Source organism: Helianthus annuus, chromosome 1 (genome assembly GCF_002127325.2).
Source record: "Helianthus annuus cultivar XRQ/B chromosome 1, HanXRQr2.0-SUNRISE, whole genome shotgun sequence".
NCBI classification, from domain to species: Eukaryota; Viridiplantae; Streptophyta; class Magnoliopsida; order Asterales; family Asteraceae; genus Helianthus; species Helianthus annuus.
This window is the reverse complement of record NC_035433.2, coordinates 128,773,569-128,797,647: the sequence shown is the minus strand read 5'-3', so window position 1 is coordinate 128,797,647 and position 24,079 is coordinate 128,773,569.

Here is a 24,079-nt window from a genome sequence, read left to right as displayed (position 1 = left end):
ATTGGACACGAATTTCCGAGGTGTTACAGCGCTGAAGAATTGGAAGTGGGATGAGGTGATTGAAATCGACAGTTTTGGTGTAGATTAGTCATGTTGTTGTTTTTTATGTATGATGATGGTTATTATATTTTGGTAATAATATTGTGTTGAGTTGGAGTTTTTTTATGTGTGTATTTTCCCTTCACTTAAACATGTATGTTTTTCTTTGTTTGTAATATTTTCGTTATAATTTAAAGGGTAATTAATATTTTCGTTGATTCATGCATAGTAAGCCGTGTACCAATTTAAGTTTCCCGTGTTTAATTAATGGTTTGTGTGTTTATAGTAATAACTGTATGTAAGCGTGTGTCTCTTCAGTTATTTGTATCGTTTCCCGGAGCAGTTTTTACATCATGTAACCGTTGCTGCCATTAATAGTTTCGCGTTAGTGAACATAAGCCTTTATATATATATATATATATATACAGACATTTCATGTATATTGTATCTCAAGTTATTTAAGTTTTACTGATATCTAATTAAAAAGTAAACTTTTTTCAATGGCTTCATCAAGTAATTAAGGAGAGGATTTGAAGCAACTCTTTCATAAAGCAGTGATGGAAGAATTGGAAGCTGAGATAGAGATTGCTAGAGATCTAAGGAAATGCTTTCATGCTTTGAGGAATGGAGTTGGCTCTCGTGATGATGTATCTGAGACCTTGCGTTTATTGCCTCCAACTACTGTTCGTGACCTGGCACTTTTGAATAACAGTGAGAATGGGACGAAAGATGTTTAGTTAATGTCCCAGATGTTAGACTTATTTAAACAAGTTAATGAGTCAATGGAGTTGAAGCATAGGTTTTTACTTTCCTATAAGTAGTTTTGTTAAGTTTAGTCATAGTTTTTGTTATAGTAAAGTGGTTTGTAATCAATTAAGAGTTATTAGTGGTATTTTTATTTTAATGGAATGTTTTGTTTTGTTTCTCAAGAGTTAGTCTGGATGAATTGTGTTTTTTATAATGGTCGTTTCTTTATTGTAATGGAATGTTATGTTAATTTGTTTTACTATAGATGTAGGTGAAGTTGTCCTACAAACCTGATAACATGAATTGTGTTTTTTACAATGGTTTGTGTTTTACCAATGAAATTGTATATTATAGTATACATTGTGTTTTTTTTCCCCATTTTTGTAATATACTTGTGAGATCTTGATAACATTAACTGCTTTTTTTTTATGTAGCCTGCATGTTTATCATTTATTACAAGTCATGTCATGAATGTGTGTAAAAAAGCAGTTGTAGAAAAGTGAAAACTGCTAACATCAACAGTTGTTTTTTTATTCTAATTGAATCTTATGTTTTGTTTCTCAAAAGTTAGTCTGGTATGATATTGAATTTCAAATAGTTTTTTGTGTAGTATTTTTAATACATTACATTGTGGTTATTTAATCATATATTATTACAAACATTTAATATCTTCAGTTTAATTTGTTTTAGAATAGATGTAAGTGAAGTTGTCCTTCAAACCTGATAACATGAATTGTGTTTTTTACAATTGTTTGTGTTTTATCAACGAAATTGTATATTATAGTTTACATTATGTTTTTTTGGCTTTTGTGTAATATCCTTGGGAGATCTTGATAACATCAATTGTTTTTATTCTGTATATGTAAGCTGCATGTTTATCATTTATTACAACTCATGAATGTGTGTTAAAAAGCAGTTGTAGAAAAGTGAAAACTGTTAACATCAACAGTTGTTTTTTATTCTAATTGAGTTTTATGCTTTGTTTCTCAAAAGTTAGTCTGGTATGATATTTGTTTTACTATAGATGTAGGTGAAGTTGTCCTACAAACCTGTTAACATGAATTGTGTTTTTTACAATGGTTTGTGTTTTACCAACGAAATTGTATATTATAGTATATATTTTGTTTTTTTTTTTTTTTTGCTTTTGTGTAATATCCTTGGGAGATCTTGATAACATCAATTGCTTTTTTGTATATGTATCCTGCATGTTTATGATTTATTACATTGTGGTTATTTAATCATATATTATATCAAACATTTAATATCTTCAGTTTAATTTGTTTTTCTATAGATGTAGGTGAAGTTGTCCTACAAACCTGATAACATGAATTGTGTTTTTTACAATGGTTTGTGTTTTAGCAACGAAATTGTATATTATAGTATACATTGTGTTTTTTTGGCTTTTTTGTAATATACTTGTGAGATCTTGATAACATTAACTGCTTTTTTTGTATATGTAGCCTGCATGTTTATCATTTATTACAAGTCATGAATGTGTGTTAAAAAGCAGTTGTAGAAAAGTGAAAACTGCTAACATCAACAGTTGTTTTTATTCTAATTGAATCTTATGTTTTGTTTTTCAAAAGTTAGTCTGGTATGATATTGAATTTCAAATAGTGTTTTGTGTAGTATTTTTAATACATTACATTGTGGTTATTTAATCATATATTATTGGGTAAATTACTTTTTGAGTCTCTGTGTTTTATTAGTTTTAACCACTTGAATCCAAAAGTAAAAAGTTTAACGACCTGAGCCCCCATAAGCATTTTTCTTAACCATTTGAGTCCAAATTTCTAACACTGTTAGAATTATTTTGTTAAAATTTGTTAAATGACTAAATTACTCCTATAATTAAAAAATAAATAAAAAAACTCATTTATTTTTAGTTCTCTCTCTCTCTCTTATACTATCTCTTTTTTATGTTTCTCTCTAAACACCCTCTGCATTTCTCTCTCTCATCTTTCATTCTCTCTCTCTAGACCTTCAACACACTTTACTCCCTCACCCAATTTTCACTAGACAGAACTTTCTTGAACCCACCCACCATAAAATCTCCACCCAACCTCACCACAATCAGCCATCGTAAGTTCGTAACCATGGGTGTGGACTACTACAAGGTTCTTCAGGTCGATCGCAGTACTAAAGACGATGACTTGAAGAAAGCCTACCGAAAACCCGCCATGAAACGGCACCCTGATAAAAACCCTAATAACAAGAAAGATGCAGAAGCCAAATTCAAAACCATCTCTGAAGCCTATGATGTATGTGTTTTGGTTGGTTAAATGGTGATTTTGCATATGGGTATTTGTTTGTTTGGTGAATTGTTGGATTTGATGGGTTGGGATCAAAAATTTTGTGATTGGATGGTGGGTATGTGATTTGTTTTTGTGGGTTTTTATAAACTTATGAAATTTGATTGATTTGTTTGGTTTTGGTTTGATTTTGGTTAGGTTTTGAGTGATCTGTAGTTGTTTACGAGGTATTGAGGTTTATTGGTTAGGGTTTTGATTGCATTTATGTTGCTAGTGATCTGCAAAAGATGGCAAATTTATGATCATTTATCAAGTTTTGAAAATGATTTAATTGTTTGGTTAAAGTTTTGAGTGATCTGCAAATGAGGCCACTTTATGATCATATATGAGACCGTTCTGAGTGATCTGCAAATGTCGCCGACGATGGTGACAGTGGTGGTGGCAGTGGGGTGGTGGTGGGTGTTTGGAGGTGGAGATAGTGTGATGGTGGTGAGAGTGGTGGGGATGATGGTGAGGATGGTGGCTCTATGTGTGTTTTATTATATATATTATATATTAAAAGCTTATGCATTAAAAACTTGTTCCTTGTACTTATGTGCATATAAGACTTGTACTTTGTGTGTAAATGACCAAATTACCCTCTTAGTTAACAGGTTTGGTGGATGGAGTTAGAAATTTGTGTAGGATCGTTTTCAGACCCGAACGAGTCGATCAGAAGAGTAATTCAAACCAATACAAAAGGCGGAAACAAGTGTATTAGTGTTATTTCAGCTGTATTCACTTTAAAACTGTCTTGTATATTAATTCTGGAACAATTACAATTCAGAAGACACTTCGACAGAGCTTCGCCGTCGGAAAATTCTCTGCTAATTCCGCTTTAAATGACACACAACATCAGCTATTTATAGAAGTTATGATTTCGCTTGAAACATCTTCAAGCGAAACCTGATTTCGCTCCAAATGAGTTCAAGCGAAATCAACATGTAAACTTCAAGCGGAAATAAAACATCTGATTCCGCTTGAAATGACCTAGTGTCATTTCAAGCGGAATTACCTCTAATTCACACTTTCTTGATTTCCGAGCCCTGATCTATCTATTTCTATACAACACTCGATACAAGACGAAGTCGACAGACGGATGCACCAACAAACTCCCCCTCGGATGTTGGCGGAGTCTTCAGTGTCGAGTCTTCGGTTGTCAAACCTTCAGTCTTTATCAGTCTGCTTGCTCTCTCCAAAAAATCTTCCATTGTAAGCATCCTCTATCTATCTCTTTCTCTTCTTTCTTCCAGAGACTCAACCTGGCTTTCTGCATCTTCAAAATTCTCTCTTGACGCCATCAGACTCCCCCTCTCAATGTGCTGGGATCGCAGTCTGGAATTCACCATCTCCATGTTCTAAACTTGTAACCTGGCTAACAATCTGCTCAGATATCGGAACTTGGCATTAGTCAATCTTCATACTTGCATATTCTCTACCACACACACAAGTTTCTCAAACATTTTGCAGATTTAGAAACTACTTGCATATATCATTCAAAAATGATTTAATTTTAGATAACCATTTAGGAGAAACTTTTCATCCATTTTAATCACACACTCCTCCTCACGAAATGTTCATCATGCCTAGCACTTGGAATTTCGAAAATCAGCTTTTCAACATCAGTTTGTCGAAAATCTTTTTGTATTTTTCAAAAGTTTATGCTAAAACACACTAAAATCTTTTTGAATTTTTGATTTTAAAGAAAAGCAGTAAATAAATATTTACAAACAATATTTTTGTGAGTTTGTGCAAGAGGATCATATCAGTTTTTGAGACAAATCACTAACACAGTTAAGCTTGATTTCATTTTAAGTTTTAAACAATTCACCTAGATTGTCAGTATTCTGGTCCACTTAAATTTTCACACAAAGTTCAACTGTTCCGAGATACGAGATTAATGTCTTAAGAACTTAAACTTATTTGCGTGTCCCACCACTTGAATATACTTCTGTATTCAGATCCCAATATTCAGTCTTACAGGTGAGTATACCACAGATGATATCTGTAAAGGGGTTAAATGCGAAACCGTGAGAGCTCAGGTCAGAACTTCCGTTCAGCAGAGAGATGACGGCTTGACTTTTGGTGTGTCCCCTTTAGAGGATCTTTTCTTCAACAGCACATGATTTAGCATTTTGCAATATTTCATCATTTTTTATGTTGAGGGCGGCGCTATATTTCAAGCAATTTGCAAAGTATTATACGGGGACTAGGCCGCTGCTTCCGCAAAATCAGAAGTCCCGGGATAATACCCCAGATATCACTGAGTATAAAGACCTAGTATCTCAGAAAGAGGGACCTTTCAAACAAGATTTCGGGGGTTACCCATATATCCAAGAAATGTTCCCCACGAGATAAGCAAGTTTGAATTTTATATTTATATCTCATCACAGTCTACTAAATGTGCAAAAACCTACTGGCACATCCACAGTGAGATTGTCTATCACACTTTTGACTTTTCATTTCTTTAGCGTGTTGTGATAGTCCACTGATGTACTATCATTTCCTCTTTTATGCAACAAAAACTCATTTTTCATTTTATCATGTTTTTGGCTTTTTCAAAATTTCTAATGTTTTTGGATTTTCTGAAATCTTTACTCCCCCTAAAATTCAGAAACATTTAAAGAAATTTGAAAACAAACCGTACAAATAACATGACAATTGATATCGAATCGCCTCAATTCTCCATTCACTAGGCGTAAACAATCAGAACTCCCCCTCACAACAAACTATTTTCCCATTGTGATTTCAAAACACTTAAGTTTGTTTTAATCAAAATGGTTTTTCCGGAAAATTAGTTTTGTTGATTTTACCACTTGTAGGAAATGGGGTAATATCATCACATTGTTTCTTTCCTCTTTATAGTGATAGTTAAATCAAGTTCAACTTAATGACCTTGATTAACCACTTGTAAGATCAAAAACCAGTCACTTGTAAAAATGCTTTTCAACCAATTACCACTTGTTGGTTGAATTCTCAAGATGCCGATTCCTACTCCACACTTACCAACCTGGGAGTTCCGGCAAGTCACACTTCTCAATTTTAAATTTTCAAAAACATTTTCAAGAATGATGCTGATTCATGCTCCACGATTACCAACTAGGGAGCTCCGGCAAGTCAGGTTTTTATTCTTCGAAAAATATTGACACCCAGGCCTGACCATCCTTGGGTGTAACTACTTCTTTCTCATCTTCACTTTCAACAGAATTGTGAACATTCTTTTTGGAAGCATAGAGTTCTTTCACTCCTTTGGCCTTACCATTGACCATTTTTTCAAAAATGTGCTTCACATTTCCGTTGAAAGTTTTTTTAACATCAAATTTATTCTTTACAGAATAAAATTGATTTCAAATTTCAACTTTTTCGATTTTAGATCTTAAATTCTCAGCCTTCAGTGGTGGAAAATTTACATCATCCACTGGCGGAACTGATTTCTCATCTTTGACAACAACATGTGGCTCCTCTGTCTTTGTGGAGACAGATTCATCGCCAGTAGATAGCTCCTCTGATTTTGATAAATCAGATTCATCGCTAGAACTACTTCCTGAACCCTTAACCACCCATTTCTGATTTTTTAGATTTTCTTTTCTTTTTAAAACATTTCTTGAACATTCACCAACCTCAAACTTTGAATTTTCAAAACCTGTAAATTTTCTGGTTGTAAGTTCAGTTTTTTCAACAATCTTTTCTTTTAGTTTACCAGAGACTCCCTGTTTTGTCTGTATTGCCTTTGGACAATTTCTGGCAATATGACCAACTGTTTTACATTGAAAACAGGTTCTCGTCTCTGTCTTCTTCTGAGCAACATTATTCTTCATGTCCTCTTGCTTCTTGGCAAGGAATTCTTTGTTCGTCTGCTTTCTGAATGCTTGCTCTTTTTCAGCTTCTGATGATTTTCCTGAAACAAACACAGTTTTTGGTTTATAAACTTTTTCATTTTTATAATTTTTCGGTTGATTAAAACCTAACCCTTTCTTTTTGAAATTACCATTATGGTTTGGTTTCTTTTGAAAACTATAACCATAATTGCAACCCATTTTCTTGTTTATTCTTTGTTGATCTCTTGAAGTGTATTGTTTAGGTTTTTCAGAAAGATTTAAATCTTTTATTTCAGAAATATTAATTTCTGTGATTTTGAAAACCTTTTTAATCATTTCGATTTTAACACTTCTTATTGGAAAAATCTCATCAGAATATAATTTGTCAGAATCTTTCAAAGTATATGCTACTTTGACCGGTTCGTCATTCAAATTAGATTTTGATAGCAAAAATTCTTTATCATAAACCCGTTTGTTCTTTTTGATTGTTGAATTTGATGTGTCGGACTCAGACTTTGACTCAGATTTGGACTCCGTTTTTGATTCCTCTATGTCATCTTTATCCAACACCTGATCGACCACACTTTTTATCAACTCGGACTCATGATCAGTGTCGGATGATGTGAACGTAATATCAATATTTTCTGGCAAATTATCTGACGACCCAGACTCCCACTGTAAGTTTGTTGCCTTTTTGACTCTTTCAGAATTTGGATTTCGAGGAGAATATCCATTTTCAACCGGGGGTGGACATCTATTGTAGACAACACTTAGTTTCTTACCAGAAATTTTTACTTCATCATCTTCTTTTGTCTCGGACTTCTTCTCTTCCGAAGTCTTCTCTACCTCAAACGTCTTCAATCTTTCCACAATTGGGTAAATCCTGTCAACAACAAAAGTAGAGCATGAGTAACTTTTTAATAATCTGTTAACTCTCTCAGTTTCAATTCTCTGAGTTTCCAGTTTCAGCTCAAGCTCAGCACACTTTTCAGTATAATAGTTGACATTGTCAAGCTGTCTCATGTATGCCCCTTTGAGTGTATTCATTGCTACAGCTTGTTCACTATTCGACTCGGTGTACTTATTAATCTCTCTGTTCAAAACATCATATGATTCTTTCAGCCTTTTAATATTGTGTAGTAACTCATTGTTTTGCTTGATCAAAGAATCACAATTCATACACTTCTCAGGAACTTTGACTGCATCAGCATCTGTTTTAATTTCAAATTCTAGAACTTCTTTGACTATTCTTACTTGAACTTCTTCTTTAGTCTTTTTCCTTTTCTCAGCTTCAGCTTGTTCCTGTTCTTCTTCTTCTTCTTCATATTTCTTCCATTTCTCTTCTTCAGCTTTTGCAATTTTTCTGTATTTTTCTGCCCAATATTCATCAGAAGCATTAGCAACAAAAGCTTTAGCGTTTAAAATCTCTTTGGTCATGAATTCTTTGTCTGGGCAATAATTGTCCCAACTGAAACCTTCTGGCAATTTTTCATCTTCTTGATCTGCCAAACATACTTTACTATCCTTTGGAATGTATTTATCCCAACTGAATCCACTTTCCTTGCCCTGATTAACCAGACATGCTCTCTTTGAATCTTCAATTTCTTTTCTACCTTGTGCAGTTTGTGCCTGTTTTGTTGATGTGGCTGTTGTGTAACTTGATGATAAATCGCCTTTTTATAGTAGTCGTTTCCGAAAGGATTTTGAGCTCCACTTGCTTCGCGATTTGTGCACTCTCTCTTGAATGCCCCTTTTCCCTGCAACGAAAACAAGTGACTTTAGACTTATCAAAACCTAAAGTTGAAACATTTGCATCGCGAAAATCATCTCTGCCTGTTATTTGTTTAAATTTTTCAGCACGTCTCAACACACTAGCCATACACCATTTTATATCCATCAATTCCATCTCCCCAGCATCAATTTGATCGTAATCCTCTTTCGTGAGCATTGGATTCCCGATTCTCCCTGCAACTAAACCTCCATAGGATTCAAGCACAGTCACCAACAAAGACATGTGACTTTTAGCAACTTCCTCAGTATAATTCTGATCATTTTCAAGATTTAAAGCAATGTTGCATTGAAGAACTTTGCCACTCTTTGTTGTAGAAAAATGTGGATCAAATGTTGGAAATGAAGTAAATTCTGTTTTGCTGCTTGATCCCTGAGATGAACTTTCAGAAGAACCTTTTGCATTAAAAGTAGTTTCAATCTTTGGAGAAAAATTGGTCTTATCACTAACACCACTTTTGAAATACAATCCGATGTCTTGTTCTCCATCATAGTTCTTCATCCTAGCAATCTTTCTTTGCTCCATCTCTTGAGCTTCAAGATGTTTAATAAACTCACCCAGTGTTAACTTTATATATTCCTTTCTATTATTCCTCAACATCATCAGATACGTTCCCCAAATATCATATGGTAACGCATCAGCTAGTTTCTCAATCAACTCATCTGTATCCTTTTTTATGCCTAATTTTGTCATATTTTTCACCAAGTTACAATATCTTTCAATAATCTGCTTGGTGTTTTCTGTTTTCAAACCACGGAATAGATCAAATTCTTTCTTCATAAGTGACATTTTGTTCTTGAGCATATCATCACTTCCTAGAAACTTTGCTTCTAATTCATTCCAAATCGAATATGCACTTCCATCATGTTGAAGAAGAATCAATATGTCCTTTTTAATCGCTTGTTGTAATAAACTAACCATCAATTTCTCATCGCTATACTTCTTTTTCTCATCAGCACTCATTTCTCTAATTGGCATTATCTGATTATTGTTCTTTGTTGGTCTTTCATATTGAACTTCAGTATGTTCCCTAGCATCCAAATGATAAGCTTCAACCCAGTTACCAAAACGTTCGGACCAACCATTATAATCATCAATATCCAAAAGCTTAGGTGGTTTTTGTGATGTCCCCGTTTCATTTTCAAGCTATGTACTTTGAGTAATATTCATTGGACCAGCAAAGGCATTATAAAACTCGTTCTCCATGTTTCGTTTTCAAGAAATTCTCAAAACTGTCTTTCAAGCGAAATTACTTGTTCAAGCGGGATAACAAGTTCAAGCGAGATTACTCTTTGAAGCGGAATCTCTGATTCAAGCGAAATCAACAACACCTTTCAAGCGGAATACGGTTCAAGCGGAAACAACAAGACTTTTCAAGCGAAATAACGATTTCAAGCGGAATCAATCCAAAATCTCAAGCGGAATACCAATTTCAAGCGAAATTAATGTCTGATTCCATTTGAAATGTAGATGTGTAAGCAAGATCAAATAACTTTTCAAGCGAAATAACCAAAATGTCAAGTTTTAAGTCGATTTTAATTCTAAAACTTTCCAGGATTTGTTAAAACATAATTGTGCATGTTATATGAGAATTTGAGCCGATTTTAACCGTGAAAAATTTTTCAATTTGAAAAAGAAGGTGTAGAAAACAGAAAATGCAGCTGAAATGGTAAGAACTCTTCCTCCTGAGCTCTGATACCACTTGTAGGATCGTTTTCAGACCCGAACGAGTCGATCAGAAGAGTAATTCACCAATACAAAAGGCGGAAACAAGTGTATTAGTGTTATTTCAGTTGTATTCACTTTAAAACTGTCTTGTATATTAATTCTGGAACAATTACAATTCAGAAGACACTTCAACAGAGCTTCGCTGTCGGAAAATTCTCTGCTAATTCCGCTTTAAATGACACACAACATCAGCTATTTATAGAAGTTATGATTTCGCTTGAAACATCTTCAAGCGAAACCTGATTTCGCTCTAAATGAGTTCAAGCGAAATCAACATGTAAACTTCAAGTGGAAATAAAACATCTGATTCCGCTTGAAATGACCTAGTGTCATTTCAAGCGAAATTACCTCTAATTCACACTTTCTTGATTTCCGAGCCCTGATCTATCTATTTCTATACAAGACTCGATACAAGACGAAGTCGACAGACGGATGCACCAACAATTTGGACTCAAATAGTTAAGAAAAATGGTTATATGGACTCATGGCGTTAAACATTTTGATTTTGGACTCAAGTGGTTAAAACCACTAAAACGCAGAGACTCAAAAAGTAATTTACCCTAATTAATATATAGCTTTTTATCTTTTCTTTTTTCACCAGATCAAAGAGAAGTGGAGTTAATAGCTTTCTCCCAAAAGAAGCGTCGCCGTGCGCCACGTCTGGTTGGTTGGTAATTAAAAAAAGTTGTATGTGTTTTCCCAAACAACAAGCCTGTAACTTCAAATTCTGTTGTGAAAACATGTATCAAAACAAAAGACGTTTCATCTATATGGCCGCGGACATCACAAGAAACCACACAATATATCATGAAAGAGTATGGGTATGTTAGTTGATTCTTAAAACGTTAACAATTATTCTATGACCAAAAGCTTGAAGTCTGTCGGTAGAAACTGTGCGAGCATGCCAACTGCACTATTGCCAATGGACCAACATGCTAGTGATGTTTATAATGTTGGACTATTACGCCCTAATGATGAAATCTAGTAACATTATATATATATATTAACATAAACTTGCCATGAATAGTGTTTTGAAAATTTATTAATATTATATTAAGTGATAAACATTTAATAAATGTTATTAAAATCATAGGTGATGAACATTTATTATATTAAATTAAATTAATTCTTGATATTATTTTTTTAATATTGATAAATAGTTGTATTTTTTTTATCAACTTTTATTCTTTTAAGTTTTTTCAGAAAAGTTGAATAAGTAGTTATATTTAAAAAAAATTCTTGACTTTCTAATATAAGTTTTTTTGTTATTTTTTGAAGACGGTTTTGTATTCAAATAGAATATTTCTCTGGTATAGGTATTGTGATGAAGTGAACCAATTATGACCCAACAACATCAGTACATGTATGTGTATTATCGGAATCGGTACCAGTGTTTGGCTTTATGATTTTCGATTTATGTAAAACATGCGGCGATATCCTTTTGGTCATTCCACGATTTTATTATTTATTTTGTTTTTTTCTTTCGTTTGGTATAAGAGTGACTATACCGTACCAAGTCGAGCCGATACTAATTGAATTCACGCTACGAATTTTTATTATTATTGTATTAAGTGATGAATATTTATTGATATTATTTAATTAATATTGATAAACGATTGTATTTTTTATCAACTTCTGTTCTTTAAGCTTTTCAAAAAACGTTGAATAAGTAGTCCTATTTAAACTATTTTTTTTTTCTCGAGATTCTGGTATAAGTTTTTTTTTAATTTTTTGAAAACGGTGTTGTATTCAAATAGAATATTTCTTTGGTATAGATAGGTATTGTGATGAAGCGAACCGATTATGACCCAACAACATCGGTACATGTATGTGTATTATCGAAATTGGTACCAGTGTTTGGTTTTATGGCTTTCGATTTATGTAAAAGATGCGACGATATCCTTATGGTTATTCCACGACTTTATTTTTTTGGTTTTTCTCTTTAGTTTGGTATAGCGAGTGATGGTACCGTACCAAATCGAGCCGATACAAACTGAATTCCCGCCGCGTAACGCAGGGGAATCCCACTAGTTATTATAAAGGTAAGATTCAAAAAGTTACACCAAAAGAAATAACTAGTTAAATATTGTCTAAAAAGTTGAGCAATCTCACATGAAATGAAACAAAGGTTATGACTTATGATTATCTAAGGTGGTGTTTGTTTTTTGCTAGAAGTACTTCAGAACCTCTTATGTCTGCGCTGCGCAGACCACGCGCAGACATAAGGGTCTGCAGCTTGTTTATTTTTTAGAAGAGGTTAGGTCTTCAAACTACTTCCCCGCCTCTGCGTCGTGCAGAATTGGCCTGAGGTCTTCAAACCTCTTCTCAAGATGCATCTCCTCCTCCTGCTCGATCTCCAACCTCAGCCGCACCCAACCATCTGCGACCTCCACCTCCGGCGCCACCACCTCCCCCACCGGCTCCACCTCGTCGTCGATCTCCAACCTCAGCCGACACAGGTATGAATTTAGGGTTTTCTTTTTTTTGCCAAATTTCATCTAGTTGTTAGATTGTTTACTTGTTTATTCTTATTCTTCGGGTGGTGGTGGTGGACGGAGAAGAATGAGGTGGTGGTGGTGGTGGTGGTAGATGAAGGCAGAGAGAGAGAGAGAGAGTACTGTGGTGGTGGTAGATGAAGGCAGGGGGTGGTGCTGGTTGCGACGGTGGACGGTGCTGGTTGCGACGGTGGACGGTGGTGAGTATTAGGTGGTGGCGGATGGTTGTGGTGGTGGTGGTTGATGAAGGCACAGAGAGAGAGAGAAGAGTTGTGTCTGTTGTGTGTGTTGAAGAGTGCAGACCTTTTTGTAGAAGTAAAAAAGAACAAACCCTCTTCTCCTTGCAGATTGCAGACTTTTGGTCCACCTCTTTACTTGCAGATGTGGTCCGCAGACTGCAGACATTTTCCTGTAGAAAAAACAAACAGCACCTAATAAACGAGAAGTAGGGTTCACCTTCACATGTCATAAAAGCCAAATATGTGTTACGTATGGAGTGTTTGTTTGTGACTGTTAGTTACATGATGTTAGTTACATAACTTATGTAGGAACTAGGTTCACATTTTATATAATATAATTACAAAATATATAATAACGAGACTCTCGTTATTCGTAGGAAATATCATAGTACAATACCGGTTGCAATAACTAAATAAAAAGAATAAAAATATAATTTTATATACCAATCTTGATTCAAGCCGCATCTCTGGTGGGTCCTCGACGTGCATTTGATAGCATCCTAGACTCGAGTATTCAGCATCTTGAGTCTTGAAAATACTCCTTGACTGCAACAAAGAGCACACTAAAACGTTGACGATTTTGGTTGAGGCACGTGTTCAACACGCTTCCCTTAAAACAGATTTCGCACCTCTACTAAAGTCGACGCGTCTGTCTCCCAGGGTACAACAGCCGAAGCAGTATGTACTGCCGGACATGGCCACGCGCCCGATGTTACACCGGATAAAATTATAGTGTTAGAACTTGTGGGAAATAATGGTATGAAGATGATGAAATCGAATAAAGAAAACATATCTCTCTAAGTAACCAATACATGGGTCTTCAAGTATCTCCAAGAACTCTTCTATTTTTTTTTCTTCTAAAAATTCTACTTTCAATTCTCTACTTGTAATTAGCTTCATCAAGTTAGGCACATAACCAACTTTGCATACAAGAGATATGGGTTAGAGAAGAGTCTCACTTTATTAGATATTTTATTAGAGAAATAAACTCTAATAAAAACTAATAAATTGTCATAAAAACTCTACTAAAAGTCTCACTTTATTAGAGATTTTATTAGAGACATAAACTCTAATAAAAACTAATAAATTGACATAAAAACTCTACTTAAGAGTTTATCACCCATATGAAGAGTCTAGTAAATAATTATAATTTTACTAAATTATAATTTCACTAAATTAATATCCATTCACACCATCTAAATTTCCAACAATCCCCCACATGAATGGAGATCGTTCAAAACACATAAAGTTTCCAATGGAACCTCGACAGTTGAGTTTTGCATACGATAGGTAGGTGTTACCCTTTGAACCTTTGCTCATGAAATGCACTTAGCCCACTAGCTCTGAGTAGATCTCGATGTCTTTGAACTCGTCTGCCGTTTGTGTAGACGACAATACACTTCACACAAGACTCTCCCTAGCCGGGTCATCTTCTCATAGTCGTGTCCAATAATGGTCGTGGAACACTTTCCTGGTTCTACGAGAGCTCTAGGAATTGTGCCCTCAATTCCATTCGAAGCAACCCCATTTCTCTCTAACATAGGTGATTCTCCTTTGATCATTAAAAGCATTGTGGTTATCGTGATTTATCTAAATCATTTACCACATATTATGCTTAGCCTCACTCTTTGTCAATGAATATCATAGGAATAGACTAGGACGTATTTAAACGCCCTTTTATACTTTGGGGGTATGTATAGCCATACATACTAGCTTATGCATATTATTTATGCCCCCACAGTGACCACCTTTAGGCATATGAGTTAGTTTTCCTATTGAACTTAGATCTTGGGATCTCCAGTCAACTAAGTTAGGTGTCCTTCACATACCCTTTTTCATGGGCTTTAGTCTCATTCCACAACTTGATCTCTAATAAACCCTCATGTTGTTGGATCCATAACATTAACAAATAACTTTGCGTATTTGAGATTAGTTGTCATGATGTGCTCTTAACTCGTAAGTTAATTTTGCCTATTGTCAACTTCTAAGACTATAACCTCAGTGGCCATCTGAATCTGGTTATAATATATGTCTTTGTAAGATATGCTTATCATTTAAGGCAAACACATCTCCATTATGCACTACGACCTTTGTGTCCTCCACATAGTCGTCTGTTTGCAACGTTAGATTGGATTACAAAATCCTTATTGCCAAACTTTTATGATACAAATGCAAGACACCCCCACATTTAAGTGTTATAGGATATCATCCAGATGCGGTAATGAAATCCATTTCTACATACCCTTATAGGGTTGTTTCTAAATGGATACTCCCCCACATTTCTTGCCATTTGATCAATATTTCTGTAACTTCACTTATGACGACATTTATACACATATGATTGAACAAGATCAACCTCATTGTATCAGTGAATTCAACTCATACTGCATTAGCTTACACAAGCTTCTGAGCTAACCAAAGTAACACATGCCATTGTCATAAGTTTGTCACCAATTTAGAATAATTCTAATTTAACATCTAGAATAAGCTTAGACAATGAGTTCTCCTCATTAGCTTTTCGAACAAACTCTTAAAAGGTACATGTCTTTTCCTTATAATGAATGAAAATTCTCCCTCAGTTTTGTCTATACACAAATTCTTTTTGTGTTCATACACATTTGAATGTTTAGAGTTAATTAGTCTTCGTCAAGACCCATAATTAACCAAGTACTAGTCTAGCATGCTTTAGACTACAATACTTTAGCATGTGAACAGAAGATGCATCATTCTGATTCTTCACAGCCCTAAGGATATCATAATATCACTTTGCAACATTCATCCCTTGTTAAGACAAAATAATGAGACTTATTCAAAATCCTAAAACATCAATATTTAGGAAGGTCTCACAAATTATTGTATATAGCACATAGTTAAATTTCATCATTCATTTAAGGAACATAACTTGTTTACCTTTGATCTCCAACATTCCACCATTGACTCATAAGTACTTAAACATAAGTCTTAATCCAAGTCACTTGGTGAACACATTTATCACCAACAAGATGAATGTTTCTCGTCTACAATCACTATTATGTGTGAGATAGAGTCAACTAGATCGACACTCAACAATATGGCATTCATAATTCGCCATAAGTGATTTGCACACATCTATTGTTATTCATTAGGAGATATGTATATTTAGGATGCTTTCCATAAGTGAAGGTAAAATCTCCATATATATCTAACAATAATCAAGTGGTAGACGCATCTACTTATAAATCTCGCAAGATTTATTAAAGGTATACATAACATATAGTACTTTTACTTTTATATGTTAGAATTCACACTTGTGAATTTTCCAATGACTTCTAATGAAGTATGTCGACATGAATGTCGTTAGTGTATTTCATCTCAATACACTCACTACGTTCTTTCATTACTCACTCATGATGTGGTTATACATTTGATGTTTCGTCTTTGACTTTTAGTCAATGTAACAACTCTCAAGTTGTTTATGTCCAAGTATTTTCATGTACTATCCGTTTAAAACCATATTCTTTTAAGCAATGTATAACCGACGTTATAATTATTTTCCACAAAAATAATTTATACGTCACAACCATTAGTGATTTATTTCTTTGTAAAAAATTGAATGTGTTATCCGAAGATATTGAACACAAAACAATAAAATACATTAGAAACTAAATCATAAGTGTCAATCACTTTTTTAAATTTAAACGGAAGCATAGACAATATGCAGACATCAAATAGCAAAGTGCTTTTATCTTCAACACTTTATAATCTGACCGAAATCTTCTCAACAATATCGTCTCATGGCATGTCTTGAGGTACTCTCTCAATAAGACTCTTTGCACTTGTAAGTACAAGTTCCCCATTTCATCTTTAAACTGGACAATTATGCTCAAAACAACACCAAGTTGTTACAAATACTACATTTAAGTAGTAAACTTGAACAATTAAATTTGTTCACAACAACACAAAGTTGTTTTTCACCAAATAACATTTTCTAACACGCAGGTTTACATAAAACGTATTCCAAAGATATAGTTTATAAAATAAACAATTCTCATCATCTTTAATGCTCACATAGGCAATTAAATGTTTACATAAAACATTTCTGTTCATTATGAACAATCTCTAACCTCGTATTCGTGATACACATTTTCTAACACACGTGTTAGAAAATTTAAGTCATTTTATATATACAAACATGACCAAATTAGAGCATTAAATGTCATCATTAAAACTCATCAAATGTCATCATTAAAACTCTACTCAAGAGTTTCATCATATGAAGAGTTAAGAGGTCTCAATAATTATAGACTTAAACTCTAATAAAACTCATCGAATGTCATCATTAAAACTCTACTCAAGAGTTTCACCATATGAAGAGTTAAGAGTCTCAATAATTATAGACTTAAACTCTAATAAAACTCATCAAATGTAATCATTAAAACTCTACTCAATAATTTCACCATATGAAGAGTTTAATTAGTAATTAAAATTTCACTCAAATGGATTTAGAAATCACAAATTAAAGTTGGTGATAAATCCCACACAACTACACCATCACTTTTTGGTGATTTAATTGTTGAAGCCAATCAAACATCAACTTCAATGTATGACCTTTTATTTCTAAATCATACAAAGCATTAAAATCAATGCTACAACAAATTATTTGTATAAAATGTCTACATAAAACATTTCAAAGCATTTGTATTTTAACCATTTTTAACAATCATGTTAAAATGAAAGAAATTCTAACGCGCACGTTAGAAATATTAACACTTTCACAAAATGTTAATTCGACTTGCTAAAAGCACATATATTATTCAAATAAATAAGTCATTTCTAATACACACGTTAGAAACTAAACAATTAAAAATTGCTTCCAAACTAACGCGTTTCATGAACGTTTCTAACACACATGTTAGAAGACAAATGATTACAAAAGTCATTATAAGACTTATTTGTTCATATCAATCCATGTGTGGATGAAATGTCTACTTTAAATAGAGACTTAATTAGAGACATAAAACTCTAATCAAGTAACATAAAACTCTTATTTAAAGACATAAAAAACTCTACTTAAGAGACTTTAACGCTTACAAAAACGTATGGTTTACACCAATAATTCCGATCTAACACACATGTTAGAAAATTTAACGTTTACAAAAAAACGTATGTTTTACACTAATAAACCCGATCTAACACAAAAGTTAGAAAAATTAATGATTCCCAAAATCGTTTCAAAACCAAACGTTGGAAACAAAACTATTCGTTTTGTACCACGGTATAGGATTTAAGATTGTATCTCAATCTTAAAAAATCCAAGCACAACAAGTTGTACTACATACATATTTCCCAAAAAAAATATTTATAAGATCATAACCTCTAAAAATATTTTTTTATTCTATTATAAATCCTTTCGTAAACCCAAAATCCTTATAAATAAGGTTTTTAAGATTATACCAACAATCTCGTGAAATCTGTTTTAAGTTTGTAGAAACTAGATTCACCTTTTATAAAATATAATTACAAAATATATAATAACGAGACTCTCGTTATTCGTAGGAAATATCATAGTACAATACCGGTTGCAATAACTAAATAAAAAGAATAAAAAAAATATAATTTTATATACCAATCTTGATTCAAGCCGCATCTCTGGTGGGTCTTCGACGCGCATTTGATAGCATCCTAGACTCGAGTATTTATCATCTTGAGTCTTGAAAAATACTCCTTGACTGCAACAAAGAGCACACTAAAACGTTGACGATTTTGGTTGATGCACGTGTTCAACACGCTTCCCTTAAAACAGATTCCGCGCCTCTACTAAAGACGACACGTCTGTCTCCCAGGGTACAACAGTCGAAGCAGTATGTACTGCCGGAGATGGCCACGCGCCCTGTTACACCGGATAAAATTATAGTGTTAGAACTTGTGGGAAATAATGGTATGAAGATGATGAAATCGAATAAATAAAACATATATCTCTAAGTAACCAACACATGGGTCTTCAAGTATCTCCAAAAACTCTTCTATTTTTTTTTCCTTTTAAAAATTCTACTTTCAATTCTCTACTTGTAATTAGCTTCATCAAGTTAGGCACATAACCTACTTTGCATACAAGAGATATGGGGTAGAGAAGAGTCTTACTTTATTAGATATTTTATTAGAGAAATAAACTCTAATAAAAACTAATAAATTGTCATAAAAACTCTACTAAAAGTCTCACTTTATTAGAGACATAAACTCTAATAAAAACTAATAAATTGACATAAAAACTCTAATTAAGAGTTTATCACCCATATGAAAAGTCTAGTAAATAATTATAATTTTACTAAATTATAATTTCACTAAATTAATATCCATTCACACCATCTAAATTTTCAACAACTTACACAAGAAAGGGTGTTCGCTACAAGTTTATCAAAAGGCAAATTGTCAGAATTCATGTGGTTGTCTTATGTACGGCTTTGAGTTGTTGAGCCTTCAATGCTCTCAAAAGTTGTTTTTACTTTCCATCATTACTCTCGTGATTTCTTGGTGGTGTAGCTTGAATCTCTAAAAAAAAACAAAATCACTTGGGCTTCATTGTTTGTTGAAACAAAATAGTGGGTACGTTTACCATTGATATTATTTATTTATTTTAGTTCACAAGTTCATGGCCTTTGTTTGTCGGGCTAAACAAATATTTTCCAATTTAGGGAATTAATTTGAAAGACGCACGTTTTGTGGAAAAAAATATAAAAAATTACTAAAATAGCCATTGACTAACATGACTTTCCAAATTGGCCGGCTCACGCGCGGGTGGGACAGGGCATCACGTTCCTAATGCGTCCTTCATTATATAATTGACACGTGTCATATATGTTGGGATGAAACAGCCGCCAGCATATCCCATTCAAATTTCCGGTTGTTGCGTTTGGCTCCGCTGCTTCGGGAGGCGCGGCTGCGGCTGTAGCGACGGCTTAAACGGCTCGGAGGCTTATTGGCTTGTGTTGGCAAAGACACATCCCTTTGCAATTTTTGGTTTTTTTTTTAACTTTTTGGTAGGTTTATACTATTTTAAATATATGTAAATATTAATTTTTCAGCCTATAAATACCCCACTTGCATTTTTTGTGTTTCCAACCGAAAATCCAATGTTTATATAATAAATACACAAATCCCTCGTGTTTTCAATAGTCACATAATAAAAAAGAAGGTGTTTACTTGGTTTAAAGATGACCTTTTTCTAAACTTTAGAAGTGCAGGTACTTATGAGCAACGGTATCGGACAGATAACACGGATGTGATCGGATTTTCTCTTTAAGAGGTTCGGATCAAAGCAGAATTTCCAGGAACTCACTTACAAAGGGAACTTGAAGATGACAACGTGTTAATTATCGCTTAATAATTTTTGTTACATGAATTTTGTGTTGGTTATTGTAATTCGAAAACAATCTGTTCTATTTTGTATTTATAAAATTTAATAAAGTTGTTCCATGTATATTTTGTGTTGATTATTGTATATAAGTTAAATACATATATAACAATATAAATAGACATAACTGCATCCATAAAGATTTGACAACTCCATCTATATATTTAAAAACCAGCAGACCCACTACATAACTAATTATAAGATATGGGTGGTGGTGAAGTGGACAATCTAACATTAGACGACGTTCTCATCGATCTTTAACCCATGAAATTGTTCCACATCTTGCAGTTACCCGGTCATATACAGGTTTGAACCGTCAACCACTGCATTATACGAGGTCCGTTATACCAAGCACCGCCAGTAGCCTACCAAACACCGGTATCAAGACCACGACACTAACCCTGTCTAAATCCTAACCAGCTATTTAACCTGGCACCTCCATATAAGTATGATGATTGGGATGGTGTCACCGATGATGAAGCAAACTTTGCATACGACTGCACCATGGCAGAAGTCTAGTTTGCTCATTTGCAAATTTGGGGTAGTCAATCTAACTACCGGCCTACAGGAAGTCATACATGCCTGTGCTGAAGGGAATGAAACTGACCCGTGTGAAGAATACATATAGTTCTGACGATTGAAACACATTGACAAAACATTTGTCGTTCAGATTGTTTAAATGTTTATGAATTTAGTTAAGTTTGTCTAATAGTTTAGTGTTAGGTTTGATAAATAATAAAAGTTGTTTTTTCTTTCGCAAATATATGGGTATATTTTATAATGTTATACGCAAATATTTAAGGGTAATAGGGTATTTAAAATTTAAAAAGGAGTACTTACATTGATATCAATTATAAAATAAAATATAAATTCGACATGAAACAACATTTGGACGGGGTAAAGACCGTCAAAAATACAATTTATATGCCATGAACCTTATGTATGACAAAACGTTTTGATTGATATCACCACTGAGATTGATGGGTTTATCTGTAACCAGATGCTCCATCAGCATATATTGATACACAGCTTCGTTGAGCTCGAATGAAATGTTTTTTTTTTCTGGTTTTCAGTTTTTTTCTAGTATCGCATGTAACCTAACATTGCTCCCAAATATACGGAGATTTTTGTTAGCCTTGGGTGAACAACATTTATGTATTTTTGGCCTACACAAATGTGACAAATGGCAAATAACCGTTCATTCCGTACAATCTAATCACTATTTTTAGTATATAATCTCATGCAATTAGCGTAATTTAATTACGTAACTGTGTCGTATATTAGATAACAGTGTTAGTACAAGAAAACAATGCTAAAACATATATTGGTTTTCGTCGTATTGCGAAACCAATCAAACAATGTCCTAAAAGTGTTGGTAGAAAGTGTTGCGTGCACTATTCACGGTTACACTATTCTTGCCAGCAAACCATGAAAACAAAACGAAACAATGAAAAACGACACGCGAACAACATGACTAAGTCCATATACATAAGAAAACACTAATATGAAAACATATCTTGCAAAAATATAAGACTTTCCGGTACAACGCCCTAATCACTAAAACGTCTGTTAAGCTAAAAATTAAACAATTTTAACTCGTCTGAATTTATAATTTAGCATTTCTGAGACTCCGGAATTATGACAAATGATAACAAACATATGAAAACAACATGAGGATACTAATGGGGTGCCCGAAACATAAGCTTTCGGTGCTGCGTTGCAACCCCCACAACTTATCCGTTTTGAACCGACAAGCTAGAAAATAATATTTCCGACGCCAAAACAACTAAACGGAAGACATGGTGAACTAGTTAAGCCTATTTTGGGACTCGGAATCACTTCATACATCGCTTGACGGTGGAATAACAACTTGCGACAAAGTTTCGTTGGTATGACGCAAAAGTGTCGTAAGTTCGCCGACAACCAAACGGAAGACATCTAAAGCATCGAAATGCAATTTCTACTAGTTTAGTGAACAAGTTAAGGTCATTTGACAATCCGAATCCCTAATTACCCCTTAATGATGTAATTAACCTCTAATTGACGTACTTTGGGTAATTACTAAAATATCTACATTTTAATCAATTTTTTTTATAAAAAGTTACACTCTACCCCCCCCTTATGAAATCGGTCAAAGTGGGTCCCACCCACTAGATTTCATGTTGAAAATTAGAGATTGTATGTATGGTATAAGAAATGGGAAGTATGGTCTTTAAGTTATAACTAGGATTTTGACCAATGCCGCACGTTGCGGCGGCAACTTCGCGTTTGTTATTTCGTTACACACATAACGATGATGGCATTAACGTGTTGTGCCCGCACATGACGTTACACTTTTTTACTTTGTTACAGACTTTACGTTCGGTGTGCACATGTGGTAAAGGAAATAGAAAACTAAAAACAATATAGTTGTGATATGCCTAAAACATGTTTGTCTGATTTTCGTTAGATTGTTACATGAGAAAACCATTTAAAAAATTATTACAAAATGCTTAGTTGGTTATAATTAAAGTTAAATAGTAAAAACTAAATAAGAAAAAGAAAATAAAAGAAAAGAAAACATGTAAAGTTAAACAATAAAAACTAAAATAGAAAACCTGTGAATATAAATTATAGGAAAAGTAAATACTTGTACAAAATACAAAATAAAAAGTTTTTCTTTATGGAGATGGAATTAATGGTATACTTTTGCTGTTACACTAAAAAAGGAAAAATTAATACAACGAAAAGTAAGGAAAAAACAAATATGTGCAGAAGAAACAAAACAGCTTATATCATCTCTCAAAAAAGATTCGAACCCGGGTTGAAGTTTTCAAAATGCTCATGTCTTGGCCATCTGATCCAGCCATTGTATTGTTTACATGTTTATTTTTAGAAAGTTATTTAAAGAACAAAGTCGGTGGCTTTTGATGTGACAGCCACCGACATTTGTCTTTAAGATATATATAATATCTTGAAAATTTATAACAAGATCTAACACCATACTTCACTTATTTTTACACCACATTCAAAGACAAAAAAAAAAGCCCATCTCCTTCTTCTTTGGTTTCGGCCAAACAAAGAACACCCAAGATCCACCATAAAATTTCCATAAACACCTCATTTTACACTAAATCTAGCCCCCACAAGATCACTTATACATGGGATTAAGCATGGAGGATCATTAGGAGCTTGGTTGGAGCTTAAATATCTTCTTAATCTTCTTAAACATCAAGTGCAAAGTTGTAAGCTCTAAAACCATCATATTTAAGCTTCTTATTACTAGTATTTACTCGATGTACAAGTTGATCATCTTAAAAATCAAGAAAAACATAACCAAAAACCCTAATCCTAATCTTAATAATCTACTAATCATGATTGTTTATATGATTATTTGTGTAGATTAGTGTAGTTAGTTGGTGTAATCTTAATGATTATGTTAATCTTGTTGAGATTAGTGGTTTAAAGTTTACATTTATGATTATCTTGTGGTTAACTTTATGTAGTATTTTAGATTATTGTTAATCTAGCCATGATACACTTAAAAATGTGATTTAAACATTT